The sequence below is a fragment of the Choloepus didactylus genome, chromosome 11 (assembly GCF_015220235.1).
Source record: "Choloepus didactylus isolate mChoDid1 chromosome 11, mChoDid1.pri, whole genome shotgun sequence".
NCBI lineage: Eukaryota > Metazoa > Chordata > Mammalia > Pilosa > Megalonychidae > Choloepus > Choloepus didactylus.
Window position 1 is genome coordinate 63895060 of NC_051317.1, and position 21233 is coordinate 63916292.

A 21233-nucleotide genomic window follows, 5' to 3' on the forward strand; every position below is an offset into this window, starting at 1 on the left:
AGGCTTTCTGTTACTACAGGCTGAGGTTGGGACAGCTGTTTTATCAGCTGCAACAAACCATTGGCTCAGAGAAGTTAAGTTTGTGGTCACCTAAAACCCCCAGAATTGAATTTTTGTGGAAGGATTTTTGCGGTAAAAAGAAAATAGAACAGTTCTTCCGTTGAAAGATCAGAGGCACCAGGCACAAGGCTTTGTATGTGATGCCACTTTACGAAGAGATTTGGGTCTGTGTGAGTTAAGAATTCTTCTCTATGGGTTTCAGCAGCTTCATTAGCCTATGGGTTTGATCAAAGTTCTGGTTTATAAGAAACTTTTCAGAATTTGAAAAAATAAAGAAGAAATAAAAGGCACAAGCTTTCTTTAAAATTAAACAAGTCTCTTAAAAAAAAGAGAGAGACTTTTTCCATTCCTTATTGATTTGATTTTACTGCTTACCCAAAATCTCCTTCAATTCTTTGCAGAACTGCAGGTCTATGGGAGGTATTGGGAATGGATGCGTTTCTTCTCTTGATGCAATGCTTGTTTCCAGGAGAGTGAGGAACCTGTTTTGGAGGTCTGTGCTTAAGGACTGAAAGGGAGAAGGGAGGGAAGGGCGGCAGATGATTGTGAAGTGAAAGACCATCTTGTGCAGTTCTCACCTCTGAACTTCATATTCAGAGAGTCAGTACTGTCCCATTCAGATTTGTTGTGCTACAGGGGAAGTAGTACCCAGGCCCCAGTTCCCCAGAGCTCTTCATTTAATTAGCCTGAAATGGTGCTTGTATATATAGAGAGAGAGAATTTTTTTTTTTTTTTTTTTTTTTTTTTTTTTTTTGTACTTCAGGTGATTCTACTGTGTACCCACGGTTGAATGTCACTGCATTATAATTCAGTTTCTTTATTAGTTCAGACACCCCCTCTTCTACTTCTGGCTTCTCCCTGACCCTTGCTAATACATGCTTCCAGAGTTGTATGTTCACAACTGTCTCATAATGTTAACGCACTATGATATAATTTGCAGTTAATTTATCTGTCTGTCCCCCTCACAAAACCTTCTTGAAGGTACTATATCTTTATCTGGCACATTCTTTGCGTTGCCTAAAGAATAGAGTCTGAATTCTTGGCATGGCAAATAAGACCCTTTTTTCACAGTCAACGTTACCAGCTTTCTTGTCCACTGCTTCCCCGAGAGAATCACTGCTCCCTCTGAATTCTCAGATGCCCTCAGCCTGTCATTCTTCCCCTTAGCATGTTGCCGTCTCGGAACTACCTCTTCCCCCACTCTATTGAAATTCCTTAATTTGTTCAAGAGCCACATTACCTTTCACTTCTTCCATAAAGTTGCCCCTGCTTGCTCCAGCTGAAAGTAAGGGCTCCACTGAACAACTGGAGTACTTATTCTTGCTGGTACTCATGTCACCAGCACACATGCTTCGCAGTTGCTGGACTTTTGTGCAAATGTCTTGTCCTCTAAACTAAATGGAGGCTTTCTCTAGGACCATGTTTTATATATTTTTGTGACCTCATAGCCCCTAGAACATAGTTCATTCTGTCTGACAGCATACCACTTTTAATTTGTTGTTACTATTATTATTACAAAAGCAAGACACTTTTTACGTTAAAATGACACATAATTACAGATGTATATAATGAAAAAAATGAAATTTACTTTGCAGGGTAACTGAAACCCATTGGAAAAGCAGTGCATGGTGGTGGGTGACCTGAGGTGAAAGCCTGGGATTGCCACTTGCCAGCTCTATGATCTTGGGCAAGTTAGTTTTTCCACACAGATATCCTTTTTTTTAAACAAAAATGGATCATACATATTGTTCTGTAATATGTTTTTTTTTTTAATTAGAAAAATTATTTATTTCTACTCCTTTCGTACATCTTATTGTTCAGGAAACAATCTTACATACACATATGAAACAACGCACTATCGCCCACTCTGTTTAAAGGCAAAGCACCGTAGGTAAAGCTGACTAACTGTCCAGAGTTCTCAGGTTATAGGATCTTGCTTCCTGATTTTACATTAATTTCTGAAAACCAGAAATGCCTTCTCCAAAAACTGTTAAGGGGGTTGTTAAAAAAAAAATCACTTTATTCAATATTATAATTGTAGAAATGGAGTATATTTCCTTCTAGAAATAAAAATCTAAAAAGAAAATGCCACTTCACATCGTTGGCATGCTACCATAGGTCAGCAGAAAAAAATACTGTGATATGATTGTCTCTCTGATATTACCAAGAAGAAATTCTAGTCCAAGCTTTAATAAGCTTCCTTTTTTCACTAAATGCTTCTTCCTCTGCTGCTTTTCCACATTTCATATTAGAGGATTGGTACAGCCTTTAAAACTTCATTAACAGGAGCAAATCCAGTATCCATTGATTTCTTCTCAAAAGGCACTCTAACCCATCAGATAGCCTGGCAGGTTCATTCTCATGAATACTCTAGCCATGAAAAAACTCAGTAGGGCACAGACGAATCCAATGAACAGCAGAAGAAATCTACTGAGTTTTGGAAAGTTTGGCACATTGGATCGGTCCAGGATTATGAATCCTAAACCTCCCATTGTAAACAGGAAGCTGGATGCAAGCCCTTCCATAATACATTGCCCATTTACTCTGTAGGCCAGAAAAGCTACTGGCCTCTGGTGCCCATGTTCATCAGTCATCAAGCCAACACTTGGAGGTTCAACAATAACATCATAAATTATTCGCTGTCATAGCCCACAATGTGAACCTAGGGAGGCTTCTTTAGCTTCAGGTTGGGACATTCGAGCATGGGACTCAGTACAAGGTCTCCATGTTGGTAGTAGCAGGGGTAGCTCTCTCTGCAGTATATTTTATGTGGTCAAAAATATGTCATGGAAATATTCTCCCACATCAGTAGATGCAGATGCGCATTATCACTGAATGATTAGGTTATATCCAATATTTTGCTCTTTAAAAACTGAAGTGAACTTCATTATATACTATTTTTGTGTACTATTTCTGTTTGATTGATTACTAAAAGCAATGTTATTAGAGCCCCAAGTCTGTGCATTTAAAACCCGTAGAGTTGTTGCTATGTTACATTCCAGAAAGGCAGGATATTGTCCATTATAAATTCTTACTAAAGTGATACATGAATGCATGCTATTTGTAGGATTAAAATGATATAGAAGTATATGGAACAAAACACATAAGTACCCCAAACACACACATACACACACACACAGAGAATCAATTTCTTGCTAGGTCTGCTCACACTGGGAGCAATTGGATACCTGAATTCCATTATAAAGAACGTCTTTGCCCACCCTTAAAGGCAAATAAAAAGAAGCCGGAGTTTCTGCCAGCTGAAAGAGTGAGACAGAAAGTTCCAAGCCAGACAAGATTGTAAGTCTCTAGGGAATGCTCTCCTGTCTCCCTTTGTGCAGTATTTAGTGGGCATTTTGTGATATGCAGAAAGGCCTTAGAGTGGGAATGTTCTCTGCTGGCAAATTGAACAGCCAGATGATCTATCCAGTTTTGAGTCTGGTAGGATCTAGGTTCACCAAGCAAGAAAACTTCTTTCATCTGTTTCATGGACACAATCGTTGCAATAATCTCAGTTCCCCAGGATGGAAGCCCACACATCACCCCATGATTCCATTTGTTTTACTGATCCATCAATGTATGCAATACCAATGTAACACTGTTTAAATAGTTGTTTGAGTTTCCATCTGGGCTTTCTTCAGAGGCAAGAAACTTTCCCTAATTTACCCAAGGGGTTTCCTCTCACAGGGTACTGGATTAAAAGTGGCCAGTATCTGGGGTCCATGATCCTGGAGGGAACTAAACCACTCAGAAAAAGCTATTAGCCAATCATTTAGGAAGACAGGACTTCCTAAATGATTCCATAAGAAGATGATTGCTGGCCTCCTAGATCCAGCCTGTTAAAATGGCATCCATGTTATCAGGATTTGTCAGTACTCTTGAAAAAAACTATATATGCACACTCAGACACACAAAGAATCTTTTTCATCTCTGATATCCCTCCCCCACCCACACCTGGGTTATTTTGAAGCAAATGATAGATAGGTCATTCCATCTCTAAAAGCGAAGACCTTCTTTTAAGAAACATAACAGGTGTTTATGTCTTAATATTTTAAGGTGATTTTAACATATTTGATGTTCTCTCAGCGCCACCATGCCCCCCACCACGCACACACAGGAGCTGTCAGTCACATGAAGAAATTGTTTCTAACCAAACCATTTATGGTACAAGCTTCTGTACTAGCACTTTATATATTTTTTTTAATTAAGGTTTATTCACATACCATACAATCATCCAAAATATATGATCAATTGATCACAATACCATCATGTAGTTGTTCATTGATCACCCTGATCTATTTTTTTTAACATTTTCCTTGTACCAGAAAAAGTGATGATAAGAATTAAAAAAAAATAGTGAAAAAAGAACATCCGTATCATCCCTCATCCCACCCTATTTTTCCTTTAGTTTTTTACCCCCAGTTTTCTACTCATCCATCCATACAATGGATAAAGGGAGTGCAATCCACAAGGTTTTCAAAATCACACTGTCACCCCCTTGTAAGCTACATTGTCGTATAATCATCTTCAGTAATCAAGGCCACTGGGTTGGGGTTTGACAGTTTCAAGTGTTTACTTCTAGCTATTCCAATACATTAAAACCTAAAAGTTTTATCTATATAGTGCATAAGAATGTCCATCAGAGTGACCTCTAGACTCCTTTTGAATTCTCTGAGCCACTGAAGCTTTATTTCATTTCATTTTGCATCCCCCTTTTGGTCAAGAAAATGTTCTCAGTCCCACAATGCTGGGTCCAGATTCATCCCTGGGAGTCATATCTTTCATTGCCAGGGAGATTTACACCCTTGGGAGTCAGGTCCCACGCAGGGGGGAGAGCAGTGAGATCACCTGCCAAGGTGGCTTAGTTAGAGACAAAGGGCCACATCTGAGCAACAAAGAGGGACTCAGGGGGAGACTCTTAGGCACAATTATAAGCAGTCCTAGCTTCTCCTTTGCAGTTACAGGCTTCTTAAAGGCAAGTCTCGTGATAGAGAGTCCTGCTGCAGCCAGAGCATATGTCTTTAGTAGGGGATATGAAACACCTTGATGTTTATGCCTTGAAACTGGTGTCACAATTTGCATCATAGCACGACATGAGTGTATGTATGTGCATGCAAAGCTTTGTCTGTTCTTTTTTCAGAAGTCCTTCCAACACTGAAAAGTACTGTAGTCTGGTAGTGCCTCTAATGTTAACTTTTTTCTTTGTAATTTACAGCTTTTCCTAAATTTGTTTTTGTACTTTAGATTTCTCAACTAGATAATTTTTAGTTGAACCATAATTTGAATACATTGTTCTCAGGGCTGTTTGTGCTAAAAGCTGAACATATTGCAAATTTTTCCCAAATTGTAATATAGCAATATATACAAATTAAAAAATCCCTAATATCAGCACACCTAAACTACAAACTAGGTATTTAAGGGAAAATGGAAATATTAGTAGCTTCTAATGGAATTTGGTAGTCATCTCTTGGGTTCCTCTGCTTAATGATATATCATAAAGCATTCCTTTGGCATGAGTTGTTTTAGAGCCAGGCGCCAATGTTAATAGTTCTCAAACGTATTTAGGAATAAAAAATTTAAAAATTAAGAATGCTCTTTTGGGAACATTACAAATGTTTATATATTAATTTCTATAATATGAAGTAGGAACACTTACTATGAGAAAATATGGCTCTTATACTGTATAAGGAACAAAACTATAAACATGTTTCCATAAACAGTATAAGCTATTGAACATCCAAGCATATTTGACAATTTCAAATTTTCTAAGATCATTCAATGTATACTATTTCATACTTTTCAAGCCCTTTATACACTAGAATTCAGATAAGTAATAGGCAATAAAGTCTTCATAAAAATTTATGTTGGAAAATCTTAAAATTCAGAGAATTCAATCCACTAACTTTATTAATTTTGCTCACTTTGATTTGAGCACCTGGCACCATTTCATTTTAGCAGAGGACTTTTGGGTTTAGCTTACAGAATATAGATGTTATGTGGGAATGTGAGCTGAAATCACTAAATAATTTCCCATTAAATAAACATCTGAGCATTAACTACCAAGTGAGTCCAAGTGCCTGAAAAATACTGTATACATCACATAAGTATGTTTTCTTATGTGAATGATGCATTTATAATAATGAATGTCAGACTTTTTGACCTACTAGAAAATTACTTGTTGCCAAACTTTGTCAATCACCACTAACTTCTCCTTGTACCTTAGAATGGCAGAAACATGTTTTATACTAGAAAGAGAGGTGAAAGCCCTAAAATTATTTCTTGGTATTGGAAGATTTAACTTTAACTTATCTCACGATTGCACTTTTTAACAGCTGTATTGAGATATAATTCACATACATGATTTACTGTTTTAAAGTATACAATTCAGTATTTAGCTTTTAGTAATTCAGAGCTGTGTGTCCATCACCACAATTGATTTTAGAATGTCTTTATTACCCCACACAGAAATTTCAATCTAGCCATCATCCCCATGACTGCCCCAGCCCTCCAGCCCTAGGCAACCACTAATCTACTTTCTGTTTACATAGGTTTGCCTATTCTGGACATTTCTTATAAATGGAATTATAAAATATATGATCCTTTATTATCAGCTTCTTTCTCTTAATACGTTTTCAAGGTTCACCCATGTTGTAGCATGTAACAGTACATTTCTTTTTTGTTGCTGAATAATACTCCATTATATGGCTGATACTACATTTTATTTATCCATTCATCAGTTGGTAGACATTTGGGTTATTGTTTCCACTTTGGGGCTGCTATGAATAAATAATGTTGCTATGAACATTCATGTACAAGTTTTTGCATGAACATATATTTTCATTTCTCTTAGATATATATCTACTACTGGAATTGTTGAATTATAGGATAGTTCTGTTCAACCATTTGAGGAACCGTCAAACTTTCCCAAAGCAGATGCCCCATTTTCATTACTACCAAGAGAGTATGAAGGGCTCCAATTTCTCCACATCCTCGTCAACACTTGTTATTATCTGTCTTTTTGGTTACAACCATCCTGGTAGGTGTGAAGTGGTATTGAATTTTGGTTTTGATTTGCATTTCCCTAATGGCTAATGATGTTGAGCATCTTTTCATGTGTTTATTGGCCGTTTATATATCTTCTTTGTATAAATGTATTCAGATCTCTTGTCCATTTTTTAGTTGGGTTATTTATATTTTTATTATTGAGTTGAAATAGTTCTTTATATATTCCAATTGCACTTTTAAAAGCTCTGGACATTAAACTATTTACAATGATTGCACAGCTTGTTATAAGTCACAGTTATGTTCAATCTTGCGAAGGATTCTTTCTTGTGGTTAATAGCTACTATAAATAAGCACTCTTAAGTTCTTGTTACAAAGAATAGTGCAAATGATAAAACAATGGTGAAGGTGACTTGTTCTGTATTACTATGTACTTTGAAATAGCACTTTCCCTCCCTTTCCAAAAAAGGAAATAGTTGAAATGGCATTGTCTGATACAGTGGCACTTTCCTAGGAATACATTTTATTTGCCTTACATGTAGAAGGACTCTTGCTTTTAACTATAGAGGCTTGCGAGTTGGCTAAAACTTTTAAAGTCATAAGATATGTAGTCTGGGTATTAAAATTGCACATTTTACATTTCAAAAATGGTAAAATACAAATATTAAGTCTTTGCCTATACTAAAACTGTTGAAATTCTTCAAAATATAGATGGTAAATACACCAATTACAACTTGCTACATTAAAATACCATATTTGTTGACTTTCAGTTTTAGTGAACAAAAATAAAGTTAATTTTTAAAATGAGGCAGATGTGATATTTTACTCCCAATTCATTTGAAATGGACATTCCAAGTGGTCTCTTGCTTATCAATCTAACCAATACCACAAAAAACTGAGACAGATGTGACATTTTAATGTCAACTCTTTTGAAAGGGACATGCCAAGTGGTTTCTTACTTATCGGTCTAACTTACCACAGTTACTACAAAAGGCTTTCAAGGGCATCATACGCTGCTTCTGAGTTAAATGGCTTTCTCCCTATGTTTCGCCTTCATTTTGACAGATAAGTAATATAGACACGCGGAGTGCCTAGAATGTTGGTTCTTGGGGGCAGTAATCAGATATCTCCCTAAGTTTCATCCCCCATTGTTTCTGGTTGCCCTAAGGAGGTTGATGAGAGTGAGCAGGGGATGGGGAAAGACACAGATGAAAGCAAGAGGACCTCTGGATTACATGCTTCCTCCAAGGAATGTGGGGACTAAGGCTGAATTGCTTTTTCAAATCTCACTGGTGTGAAGTCGATTTTATGGGCTGCTACAGTCTCCTGTTTCGGCTCAATTTATAGGATGATACCATTGCTGAAAGTCCCGTTTAGGTCTTTTACAATAACATTGAATTATATACTCATTATACTTATTTCCATTATGTTTTATAATTCCAGATCAGTTATTTTCAAATCAGAAAGAAAGTAAATATTTGCTCTCCTTAGGTATCTGCTCTGGGGTGATTGCAAGAAGAACCACTCAAATAGTGTTCTTTAGGACACTCCCCTTTTTGAAACCACTAGGACCTCAAACTCAAGTCTTGAGTGCTGCATCTTTAAATAATGATTTCCACTGCCTTTTGACAATCAACAAGGACCAAAGTGGAGCTTGCCAGAAAAAGGCTAAGCTGACTGTTCTCAGAAATTTTGGGGTTGTTTCATTCAGCTTCTATCTCGTGTCTTGAACTCCCACCAGGGGTTGCATGGTTTGCTTTTATTTGATGAGCAATTTATTGTAATACAGATTAATAGGGCTACAGCCCAAGCAACTTCCTGTCTGGAAGCTGACATCCTCTTACAGATATATAAGTAATGCATGTGCTAATTACAAGTCATTCCTTTGTGTTCATTAAGGAAAACTTCCAAGGGACTCTTTGGTGTAAGCTAAATTTAAGTTACTGAATACCCTTAAACAAAACTCTAATTGTTAAGTGAAAACTAAAGCTAGTTGAGTCTTTTGAAGTTGAAGTCAAGGAGGGCAGCATCGTCTCCCTTCAAAACCTCCACTGGTGCTGCTCTTAGAGACAGGACTACATTGTTGGTCCAACCAGTGCATGGTCTACCCTTGGTAAGAAGCCTTTCTTTCACTTGCAGTCAGTTTCCTCTGTTTGTATTGCTGTTTCAGATGATCTTTTTTGTGTTGAAATCCACACAAAGGACGTAAAACAAAAACCCTCAAAAAATAAACAATATATCCCAAACTTTTTGGAAATCTGAATGCTAGACATTGTTCAGTAATGTTTGCCCTCCGTGGCTGGACAGAACCACACTCTGGTATGCGCATCTGCTTTGTTCTTCAGCCCTGTGATTTGCTTTTGGTGGCGCGAGAGCTTTCTCTCTAAGTGCAAGCTACATGAAGGCAGACAGCGTGGCTCCGCTGTTATTAAGCTTTGCTGCCAAGCTCCTCGCTATGTGTGTGCCACATGGCAGGGTGCTCTGTGAGTGTTTGTTCAAGATGCTAATGATGATTTAACCTCCCTTGTGGGAAAACCGGATTTTGATATTGGAAGGAAAACAATTTACGACATAATATTTGTGGCCTCTGGGAGAGAATTCCACCAAGTGGTTCCCAAGTCTTTGAAAACTCTCTGTTTAGATAGTGCCCACAAATAAGGCTCAGAGGGATATTTTTGAGAAAAAGATTCTTAGATATTTTGTGGGCACAAGTAATTCTTGCCTCCGGGTAGAACAAATAGTGCTATTTGAGGGAAGCCGAGCCACTGGCAGATCTTTAAAAATACACTAAATTCTCCCCATACTGATCATACTGATTCTAAATTCTCCCCATGTTAATTGTGGGTAAGTGTCAGGGATAGAATTGGTTCCATGGGATACTTCCCTTTGAAATCATCTGTGTTTCACAGCCCTGGTATCATTAGCGAAGATGTATATATTCTAATAAAATATAGGTCCTATTTGACCAGTGATAAATGTGATAAAATGCACATTTGCAAGAGTGTGTCATGTACTCCGTCTGCCCCATGCTCCACACACGGAGGTGGAAAGAAAGCTTCATGAAACTGCATAACCAAGTTTTATGTTTCATTTGTTTTTCTTTAATTACTGTATATGGAAACATGAAGTTCTGTGATTTAAGCAAGAGTCTAGTATGATCATTTTTGTAAAATACTCTAACGAGTCCTATGAGTACTCAACAAGCATTCACTCCTGACCAGTTTCTATTTTTGGCCACATACTGGTCATAATGCAACATATTGAGAGGATCTGAATGAAATAATTTAACTTTTTTCAGCGTACAAAGCACAGAATCAGCTACCATGACTTTCTCTGTAGCAAAGCATCCTTGATCCTTCCAAATAAATGTTTTCTTCTTTGATGTTCAGTCAAATTCAAACATATCCTTTGTTAAACAGAGTATTTCCCTTGGTGTTTAAAATGATTCCAGTCTCCCCATCCATCTACTCACACCTAAGGGCACATATAACTATTAAGACAGGATCATTGATTCTTTCATGAAAAGCGATTTTTTGCCAAAATCAGGAAAAGGCAAACTTTGACTGAAGGGCCAGTTCCTTAACAAACATCCAGACTCTAGTCATCCACTTCATCTTATTTTATAACTGAAATCAGGGTTTGAGAAAAGGCAGCAGTAGCAACAGTTATTATATTTTGAAAGAAAGTAGCTGCTTTTATCACAGTTTATTGTAGTAATTGCATGACTTTCTTTGTTTCGTTTTGTTTTTACAATTTATTCCTGATAATTTTGAGAGGGATAAATTTGGGGAGTCCTGATTGTAGTGAGTTTGTTGTGGATATTTTAGGGTCCTGCTATTCTGCATTTCTATGTGATCATTTTCAATTTTCCTGAAGTTAAGGGGTTAATTAATTTAAGCATTAAACTTACCATTCAGTTTGTGCTTGCCCCTTTTTTTGAGGCCCAAGCACATAGATGTGGGTTAGAAGAGTAATGTTTTATTCTTCTAAATGACTTCCCATTATTAATTTTACAAACGATTATGTTTTCACGTTGAAAGGACTGTGCTACTCAGAGCAGCAAACCTCCATGTCAAAAATTTACCTTAGGAACTTTTCAAGGAAAGTTGAGATTTGTGTCAAGGTTATGTCAATAAACCTTTTACCAATGGTTAATATAATTTGGAACACAGTTTTTAAGTTAATAAGAACCTGCAAATTTTCTCATGTTTGCCCCCGTAATTAGTCAGTCCTTTGGACAACCTCAGAATGCATTCTGTTCCATACCTAATGGTGTCTTCTCCTACAGAGTTTGAGAGTTGGGCTTTTACTTTTGGTTGCTCTTGGAAGGTATTTGTAGCTTTGATGAGCTTTGCTCATATTCACAGTGGTCATATACCCACCCTGGCCTTCTCGTGACACTGAGCTACTGATACCAGCTTCCCACGTGCACAGAGAGTTGGAATCCATGTTCAAGAAGTGCAGCCTCCTTAGGAGAGGGACTTGACAGGGACTGTCTTTAGGCACAAGCAGGCCCAGTGTGCTGCTGGTCTTTACAGATAGCAATTCTCTCTCTTTTCCCTTCAACCATGTACATTGTGGAAAGACTCAATGGGGGAAAGTGTGAGCCTTTGATCTCTCATGACCCTATCTGCATTGACGATCTGTGATTCAAGATCCCCATAGAAGAAGAAAAATGAAAACAAAAAACCATTCAAAGGAAATGCCACAAATGTATACTTTTATAATACAGTTCTAACTGTACAGATCAGCTATTATATTCTTTATGTATCTGTAATTACAAAAATCACAAGTCTCAGTCCTAGTGGAATTAATTTATATGATTGGCTCATGCGTAAAAGATTCTCTGAGAATTTTGTTGTCTCTTTTGTTATCTCTATCACAAGAAATGGACAATTGGATTAAATTCTAGTTTTTAGGCTTCCCAAAGAAAAACACAATGCTATCTTCTGTTGGTCGACAAGACCAAGATTAAACATTTATATGAAGAGCAGGGCTTTAGTGTTTATGTAACTTGTCATTTCTGTTTTGTTTTTTTTTAATTATTTCTTTTTTCATGAATTTCATTCTAACAGATTTGTTCTAAAACAAATCCTGACTATGTTGAAAGGAGAAGATATAGCTCAGTTTGAGAAAATACCCTGAAGAAAAATCCAGATCAGTGGTTCTCACTGATAAAACTCACTCTTCTCAATAATTGTAGCTTATACAACCTCTTTTGTTGTTGTTGTTTGTTTTGCAGGGAAGGGGCACAGAATGTACTATGTAAATGTGTATGCTTTAAAAGGATCCTAAAGAAAAATCAAATACCTTGATACTCTTTTTCCCCACCCCCTACCTGAGTGAGATGTGCCTTCCCAATTGAGAATCACTGTGCAAGCTTTCCAAAAAATAATGGATTGCAAAATGCTCCACCATGGATTACTTTGGTGCATTTAAAATTCAATGCAAACTTCTTAGAACATTAATTTCAATTTCAGGAATACATTGCTGGGTAAATGGAAAAGTAGATTTTGGGAATGTCAGTCTAATACACTGTTTTTGTCTGGGGCATCCAACTCCTACTGTGAATGTAGGTGGGGACACTAGATTAGATGTTGGGTGAACTTGCCCGCTTCTCCATTGACCTCTAGCTCAGGGATGCAGAGTGAAAGCCTTCTCTCCAGAGTACAGGATCGAGACTTCCTCTCTGTAGTCTGAGGGGAAGGCTGGTTTCTGCTGGAGTCCTTTGCCTAAAAGAGAAGGATTCTTTTCTCTAAACAACCATAGTACCCATTATCACTCACTTAAAAATTAATAATCCCTATCAGATATATAGTCAGTTATCAAATATCTCCATTTTTCTTTTTACTTCGTTGGTTTGAATCAAGCCATATTCATATGTTGGATTTGTTTGGTATGTACTTTGTCTCTTTTAATCTGTAGGATTTCTCTCTATCCTTCTCAGTCTTCTCCCCACTCTTTCTCTTTAGTTTGAGAAGTTCACGTTGTTTCTCAGGTAGAATTGATTCCATAATCTGGGTTTTGCTGATTACATCTCCATAATGTTACCAAACATCTTCCTCTGTTCCCCAGACCATCATTTTTCCATCATGAGATTCACAGATAGATGTGAACAGTACAGATATATAGCTGAAAGAAGCCTTGAAGAATTTCAGTGACCACAGCTTTTAGCAGCTGGTAAAACGCAGTTGGTCAAAGGATTTTGAATTAGTCAGGACCACCCTTTGGACAACGTGACTGCCGCTTTCTTAGAACCATCCTTTTGTTTGAAAGTGGGAGAGAGTTACGGGATGAGACACCGGGTGTACGCACAACTAGAATTGCCTGCTAACTAAACTTACAGATGCAGTAAAGATTTTGTAATTCTCATCTCACCCCCTGCTCTCAAAGGATCCATTGGTCCTTTCAAGTTACCATGATTTTACAAAATTGGTTCATTATGAAGATGGTCTGTGCATGTAGAATAAATTTAAATTGGCAAAAGGGGAATTCAGCAATTTTAGATTTAGAAAGACAGATTAGGAAAACTGCTGAAAATTTTTAAAAATAAAGAAACTTGGAATGAAACCAGAAATGGCCCCTCCTTTGACTTCCCCACACCCAGTCTAGTTGATTCTCTTTAACTCCGTTGACTTCTCTCTTTGGCCACTGCCTCCACCTTGGTCCAGACCAACACCATCTCGTCCCTAACGTACAGCAACAACTCCTTGGCTAGATTCCCTGCCCTCCACTCCAGGAATTTCCCTCTGCAAACCCACTTTTTCACAGAAAGTGGTGATTTTCCTGGAGCTGAATTCCAAGCTTATTACCCACATCATTTTTACAATAAATCCAAACTACTGAGCATGGCTTTCACGGCTCTTCCTTTTCCCTTCCAGTCTTATTTCTCACTTCTATCTCACAGTGTGTGCGTGAACTTTTTCCCCCAGCCTCAGGTCTTACCTTGGATGTCACCTTCTCCAGGAAACCTGTCCTACCTGTGCAGTATAGTTAGGTGACTTCATAGTCATCGTCTACCCCCTCCAGCTGACTGTAAGCTGCATGAGAGCAGGGACCATTTTGTTAAGCTGGCAACACTCATTTTTTAAGATTCCAGAGTCAGTTACTTTAGAAAGTGTCGTGAAATTCTCTGCTTTCATGTAAAAAAGTAATACACCCTGCCAGAGTATGAGTTAAGAAAAAATAACTTCTCTGGTACTGGAAACTTTGGTTTGGGGATCTAGGAACACATCGATCTGGGGAATCAAATATGACCCAACCATTGGTATCTATGGCTTGGACTTCTGTGTGGTGCTGGGTAGGCTGTGTTTCAGCATCGCAGACAGGAAGCACAGGACAGGCTGCACTGGGCCAAACACAGAATCAGCAAAAAGGAGGCCAGGCTGGTTCCTGCAGAATTATGATGGCATCATCCTTCCTGGCAAATAAATTCCCATTTTTATCCAAAAGGCCAATACAAAGTTTTCATTGAAAAGTTTAAAAAAAAAAAAAAAAAGCCCTGTTTTGGAGAGATTAATATAGGAGGGAGGAAGGGTCAAAGTTCCAAGGTGACTCAGCTATTTCTGAAAATATTGCGCTGCTTTCCTGAGCAGATTCAGACCCAAAAAGCCAACATTTGAGTGCCAATTTATGTGGTTGGCTTTTTTTTTTTTTTTTTTAACAAGCCAAGAGAGCTTTGCCATGTTTTTCCTGGAAAGATTTGCTGATTCAATCTTTCAGTTAATACTTGGTGCAGTGCCTACTAGAAGCCATGACGTGCACTTCTGCCCCCAGACATGAGAGTGTGTGCCTTTTAAAACAGTGAACATTACTTGGGGGTTTTCTGATTGCCATCTAGTTTACTTCCCTGACAGGCATTTCCGGATGTGAGGAAAGGTTTATTTTGGCACCTCCGGCCTGAACACGTGTACACACACACACACACAGAGCAAACATTCTTCCTCGGTATTTAAGATGACCTGTCTTCAAAGTTTAGAAACCGTGTTTACTCTATGGCAGAATAGCTGGCTCTTGGTAACTTTCAAGGGGAGAAAGGGCGTCTTTCCCTCCCCTGGAACTGAGTGCAACAGCTTAAAAATAGAACAATGTGTGTTTGGTGTTTTCTTTTCATCCTCTGTATCAATAACAGGTGTACAGTTACAAACACAAAGAGCTAGATTCATGTCTTCTGCACGCCTCCGGAGAATTCTGAGAGTTACCCAGGGAGCAAGAACTGGGCCTAAAATGTTTAATAAAAGGAAAGTAACTCAACATAGCTATGTGTTACTAACACTGCCCTATTACATGGTGTCGTTATTCTCCTCCCATAGTGACTCTGAGATGTAAATGCACAGACAGTAGGGGAAGATTTCACCAATGATTCTTAGGAACTATACACAAGTTTTCCAGAGAACAAGAATAAATTTAATACCTCTAAAAGTTGAATTAAAGCAAAGGGCATGGCAACTGTAAATCAGTTGCCGGCTTTGACACGATTTGGATGAGGGAACTGAAAGCTGAAATGCTTCCATTGGAGGGAATTGGTGCATCTTTGTGAGCCAAACGATAGGAGTCGATTGATTTGCTAGTTTGCATCTTACTGCGTTTTCCGTGGTGTTCTGCTTAGAAGTTGTTTTGTGACCTCTTGGAAGCATGGATCTCACATTTGCTTTGTGACTGAATTTCTTGTCCATTTTCTAGCATGCCCATGATTGTTAATGGTAGGTTTAGCTTAAGGAATAAGTTTGTGCATAAATTTGCAGTGTGGAAGCACCGTCCCTGCTTGCAGGCTCCTCAGCAGCTGCTTACAATTCTTGCATGTTCTGTCCCTGAGGAAATGGCTCATAATAGATTTGAACAGATGCTGGGTGTTTGGCAGCACTGGGAGGAGTGCTAGTTTGCAAATTTTGGGTTATTTCATGTCTCAAATAGAATTTCAATGGCCCTTAGGCCTTCCACGTGCTCCAGTGTTCATGTAAATACCTAACGTCTGACTCCATACTTATCCCTCACAAGTTCTCCTATTTATTGGGTCTGCGGCACCACTACTAAATCCTTGGCTCTCATAGTCGAATCTGATAAACATGTACAGGCAGATCTAATTTGGCAGTAAAATTGTGGCTTTTTCTAAATGTGCTTTTCCAGTTGCACCCGGTAATAAAGTATTGCCAGAACTCTAGCTTATGGGTGACTACAATTTCCTGAGTCCCCTTCCCCAGCCCCTTTTCTGCTACCCACTTACCCCTGCTATCCCACCCCTTGGTATGTGGCCCCGCTCAACACACTGCTCTGCCTTGCAGAATGCCGTGCTCCTCCATGGGTTGGGAGCTCTGAGAGCAAGTGTGAGGCTGTATTTCTGTCTAAAAATACAGGCTTCCAGACCTGGCATACAATAAGTGCCAGATGAGCGTTTGTCAAGTGAACTAAGGATGACCAGTCAGGAATAAGGAGAATGTTAAATGTTTTCCTATTAGTTAGCTTTAGCATCAGAAGACTCAGAATTCATGTAAGAGGGTTCTCCTCAAGGGCTGTGAGGAAACATACCAAAAATCCACTGTGAGTTACCTGGGCCTGTTGAAATGTTCTTCTGCTTCAAAACACACGATGGCAGATGTGGGGTTATGTTTGTGAATCTTACAGATTCTCCATGATTGGATATCCCTTTCATTTCACTTTCTGTAATTCATCTCCCTACTTGCAATAGATTACATTTCTACTCATTTGGAAGTTATTTCACAAGCACCCAGGAGGCATTTTACATGTGCTGTGGCCACCATAAGATTTGATACAATCTCATGGACACAGACTGTGCCATTTCCTTTATTTTCCCTGTCAAACCTTACATAGCTCTGTGCTGTCAGTGGGTGCTCGATAAATTATCCTGATAGCATCTGCCGTATGTTTTGTTTTCATGCTTCATTCCCTTCCTCCTCCTCATTGCATTTGTGCTCTGAGTCATGCGTAGCAGCTATTGTCTAGTTTGAGGTTGTTAATTCATTCAGTACTGAGCTCCTCCGGTGAGCGGGGCTGGGTGCTGAGGAAGGAAGTCACAGGACAGTTCAGCATCAGTCCCAGGCCCCGAGCTCCTCTCCTCTGCAGAGAGACTAGATGATTGCCTCTGAGAAGTTGAAGAGAGGCCAGCTCAGGGGTGCAGGGTGTACATTCAGTAAAAAGGGCACACACTCCGGCTGCAAACAAAAAGTACTGTTTGCTTCTTAAGAACACAAACTTTGGGGTCACCAGACTAGTCTCTTCCTGTACTAGTTGCAGCATTGACTAGCCACGGGAGAAGTCACTTCAGCATTCAGTGTCTCATTTATGGACTGGAAATAATAGTAGTGATGCAGTAACTGTTGTACTCGCCTCATGGGGGACCCGAAGTAGCTCAGTTGATGAGCCTGCTTTATGTGAAGTGTGGGCACCACCCACTCTTAGATTCTGCTCCGATAGTGTAAACATCAGACTTCAAAGGCCCTTTTGGCTTCCTTGCTGGAAAGTTATCAACTGTAAGTCCCCTCCTTGTGTTTGCATCCGTCTTCCCTGGTTATCCAATGGCCTCCTCATTGACCACTCCCTGGCTTCCACAGTACTCGGTAGCCAGTTTCAGAAATCGAGTTTCTTGTTGCCTCCCCTCCTTTCAGCTGGCTTGCTGTCTCCTACGCCATGCTCACTGCTGCTTGTGGGTGTTTCTGAATGAGAAAACTGCTTTTGGTTGACCCTGAGTAAACAGTTGACATCACTGTATTTTCTACGTCAGAATAAACTCACTTGCCAAGAAAACTAGTGACCTTCCAGGACTGGGAAAACTTTCTTTGCTGTAAACTTAACCAGTTTCAAGTTGGTTTGCTAAAGCAAAGCTTTAAACCGCTGTATGCTAACAAAAGACTGAGACTGTGATTCAGTCCTAGCTTCACCACTAACTAGTGGTGTCATTTTGTATATCATTGAAGTTCTTGGTTTCCTTGGCTGTGCTCACCAAACCTAGAGGGTGTCAGCCATAACCTAGATCCCATTTTAGTATTTCATTTTGGTTTTTTGATAACAGACTTGCATTCCCAGGGTGTTGGCAGTTTCCTTGAGGGATTCGTTCACTATGACCAAGTTTCAGTAGCACTAAGTTGTGTGCAAGTTAGAGACCACAGTTTCTTTAGCTGGGACCAAGTTTCTTTAGCATTAAGTTGTGTGCAAGTTAGAGACCATGGTTTTTTCAGCTGGGACAGAGCCTGGCACATGGTAGCCCCTCAGTAATAAGCTAAACAGTGAGTGATTTACAGCTGAATCTGTAAATGTATAACAGCATTTAGATATTGAGTTCAGATTGGGTTTACTCTTCTACCTGAAAGTGGTAAACCAATCATCTTGATCACAGGTTTATTCTATATCAGTCAATAACATTTTAAAATTTTACCCACCGTAATAATTCCTAGCAGTTATTGAGTATAAAAGGCACATCAGAGATTGTATACACATATTTGTCATCCTTTCTTCAGGATCATTATTATTAGTATCCTCAGTTTATAAGGTGGGGAAACTGGGTCTCAGAGAAGTTTCAAAACTTGCCAAGTTCTTCCTGCCGGCAAGTGGCTGGGACTGGATTCAAATTCAGATCTATGTGTCACCAAAGCCCCCCTCTCTGCTGTGCTGTGCAACCCCTAATGAGGTGTGACCTATGGATTTGTACTGTATCAACTTATAATGCTAAACTGCATTTGTTGCCTTAACTTTGCTGCCCAATCATATATTTTTTTCCACAAGTGACATATTTTCCACAGTTTTCCCATACTTGTGCACTTAATTATTTTACATCTTGCGTGGTTTAACATTTGGCTATATATTATCTTATTCTCTAATTGTTTGATGAGAATATGACTTGTCTGCTCAAAAAAAGAACTCCTTGAGAGTAGGAACTACTTTTTGTATATTTGCATCCCAGCACCAGTTGCAGTGATGAACTTCTATTAGTGGTGATGGTGTAGATGTTATGCCAATAATTCTTTGGTTAATTATCTTCACCTGCTAAAGTTGCAGGCTTTGTCATTCATCATTCATTCAACAAATATCTGTTGAGTCCTTACTTTATTAGCCACTGAGCAAACAGCAGTAAATGCAGCCCATCATGTATGTTTGTAACTGAAGGGACATGACCTGGAAAATCACAAGCTGATATGGCATTGTGGAAGGAGTTAAAGTAAAGATGCATTAAATGCATATACTTTTAAACAATGAACATTTTAGTAATCAGTGGTGTACATCCAGAATTTTTTGCTTATGCATTATCAAATGAACTTTCCTAATGCCTAAAATGACTCTCTCATTTCTTTTGTGTATGACCTTATGCTTTAAAATCCTTGATGTGTTTATATCTCTGCCCAAATGATATTACATTTCTATTTAGTAGGGAAGAAAATTTATCAGTTTATACTTTCCTAAACTGGTACTACTGATTCCTTTAGGAAGAAAGCTATTTCTTGAATTTACCAAGTCAGACCATTAAAATTCTCACAAAACATCTTATAATACTTCCATGTACTGTCAGGGATCTTTTTATATTTAAAAAAATGCTCCCTTCCTATAATAACTTTTTGGCTTTGGAATTCCTGATATAACTTGTTTGGGTGGTTCTGAAAATGTGTGGGTCTTCCATAACACCTTTGACAATAAAATAAGGCCTAATAACACAGTAAAGTAGATTTGAAACTGGCTTAATATTTAGGGCTAAAGAGTGTTTAAAGTTCCTTGGCAACCTGGTGGTACACCCGGTCTAGTACCCTGGTGTTCTTTTTTTCAAAACCTGTCTTGTATAATTATTTATTTATTTATTTATTTAACTTTATCAAAAAAATCAAACAAACAAAAACTACGTTTCAAACAATAATTTTGTTTAATAGTTTTATCAATGACATAGAAGGCATCTACCTTGTGTTTTCAGATGACATAAGCCCAGAAAGGATGGCCTCTACCACATATGCCTGGGATCATGGTTCCAAATGACATCAATAAGTTCAATGCTGGATAGAAACCATCAAGATGAAGTTGAGCAGGGGATAAATATACATTTCGTCTTTTAGATTCAAAAGGCAACTGCACAATCACAGGATGGGGGGCACAACTGAGCTTGGCAGCACTTCATGTGACTAAGAGCTTAATATGAACCAACAGTAGGATGTGGTAACTGAAAAAGAATGAATATAGTTGTGTGCTTCCTCACTGGAAGTATTAATAGTTCACTGTACTCTGCACTGGTCACATTGTGTCAGGAGTGATTTGTTTAGTTCTGAGCGCATTCAGGAAAGACTTTGACAGAGCAGGGTAGCTACTAAGAGGGTGTTGAATCCAATCCAAGATGTACTTACTGGACTCCTGTTTTGGGCAAGGCCCTGTGCTAACCACTGTGGGGAATAAAGATATGAAGACACATTGCCAGTCCCAGCCTCTAGGAGTTGACAGTTTAAACAGAGAGCCCGACAGGTACACAAGCGACTATAAAACAAAACAGACTATGACACAGAGAAACTTCAAAGAAAATGCTGTGGGAAATCGGACTGGTAGTAGGATTACAACAGGAAATGAGGTCCAGGGCAGAGGAAGCATTAAAAGCAAAATGCAATGACAGGAAAACTGAAGGTTCCTCGAGAGAATATTGAGCAGTCTATGTGGTCTGTAAAAATAATGTAAGTTGCAGTAGGAAATGAAGCTGAGAAAAGAAGAGCTCAGGCATGAGGGCATTGACTGGTGGTCAGTGGAGGCATTACAGGCTGGTGAGGGTCTGGAAATAATGATACATGAGGATCATTTGGAGGCAGTTGGAGGCACGGTGTGTATTTAGTCTGGAGAAAAGATGACTGAGGTCCCTCTGGTAAATGTGGCCCAGACCTTGCTCTGGGTTCTTCCAGAAGTGAAAATTAATCTTAGGGGTAAAGAGTTACAAGGACCCAGACTTCAATTTTTTCTAAGCACCAATTTCTAAAAATCAAAGCTTCCCAACAATTGAAAGCTAGCCTAGGAGATCATCAAGGCTAAAGTGGGAGAGTATGGTAACTGACACCCCAAAGGTAGCGAAAAATGCTACAATTTCACCAAGTGCCTGAGAGTTCCTTTCTACAGAATTTAGATTCTGTGCTTCTAGAAATTATGACCTTTGCAACATATAATGATCCGTGGTTGAGTTTTCTTCTCTGATTTCAGATATC

General features: G+C 38.8%; 1 protein-coding gene and 1 pseudogene across 2 annotated transcripts in view; one reads left to right on the forward strand and one right to left on the reverse strand.

The window, feature by feature from the left end:
- The window catches only part of SLC1A3 (solute carrier family 1 member 3), a 73715-nt gene that overhangs the window by 27798 nt on the left and 24684 nt on the right, over nucleotides 1–21233 (forward strand). The window lies entirely within an intron of this gene.
- Nucleotides 2388–2787, reverse strand: LOC119506276 (annotated as a pseudogene).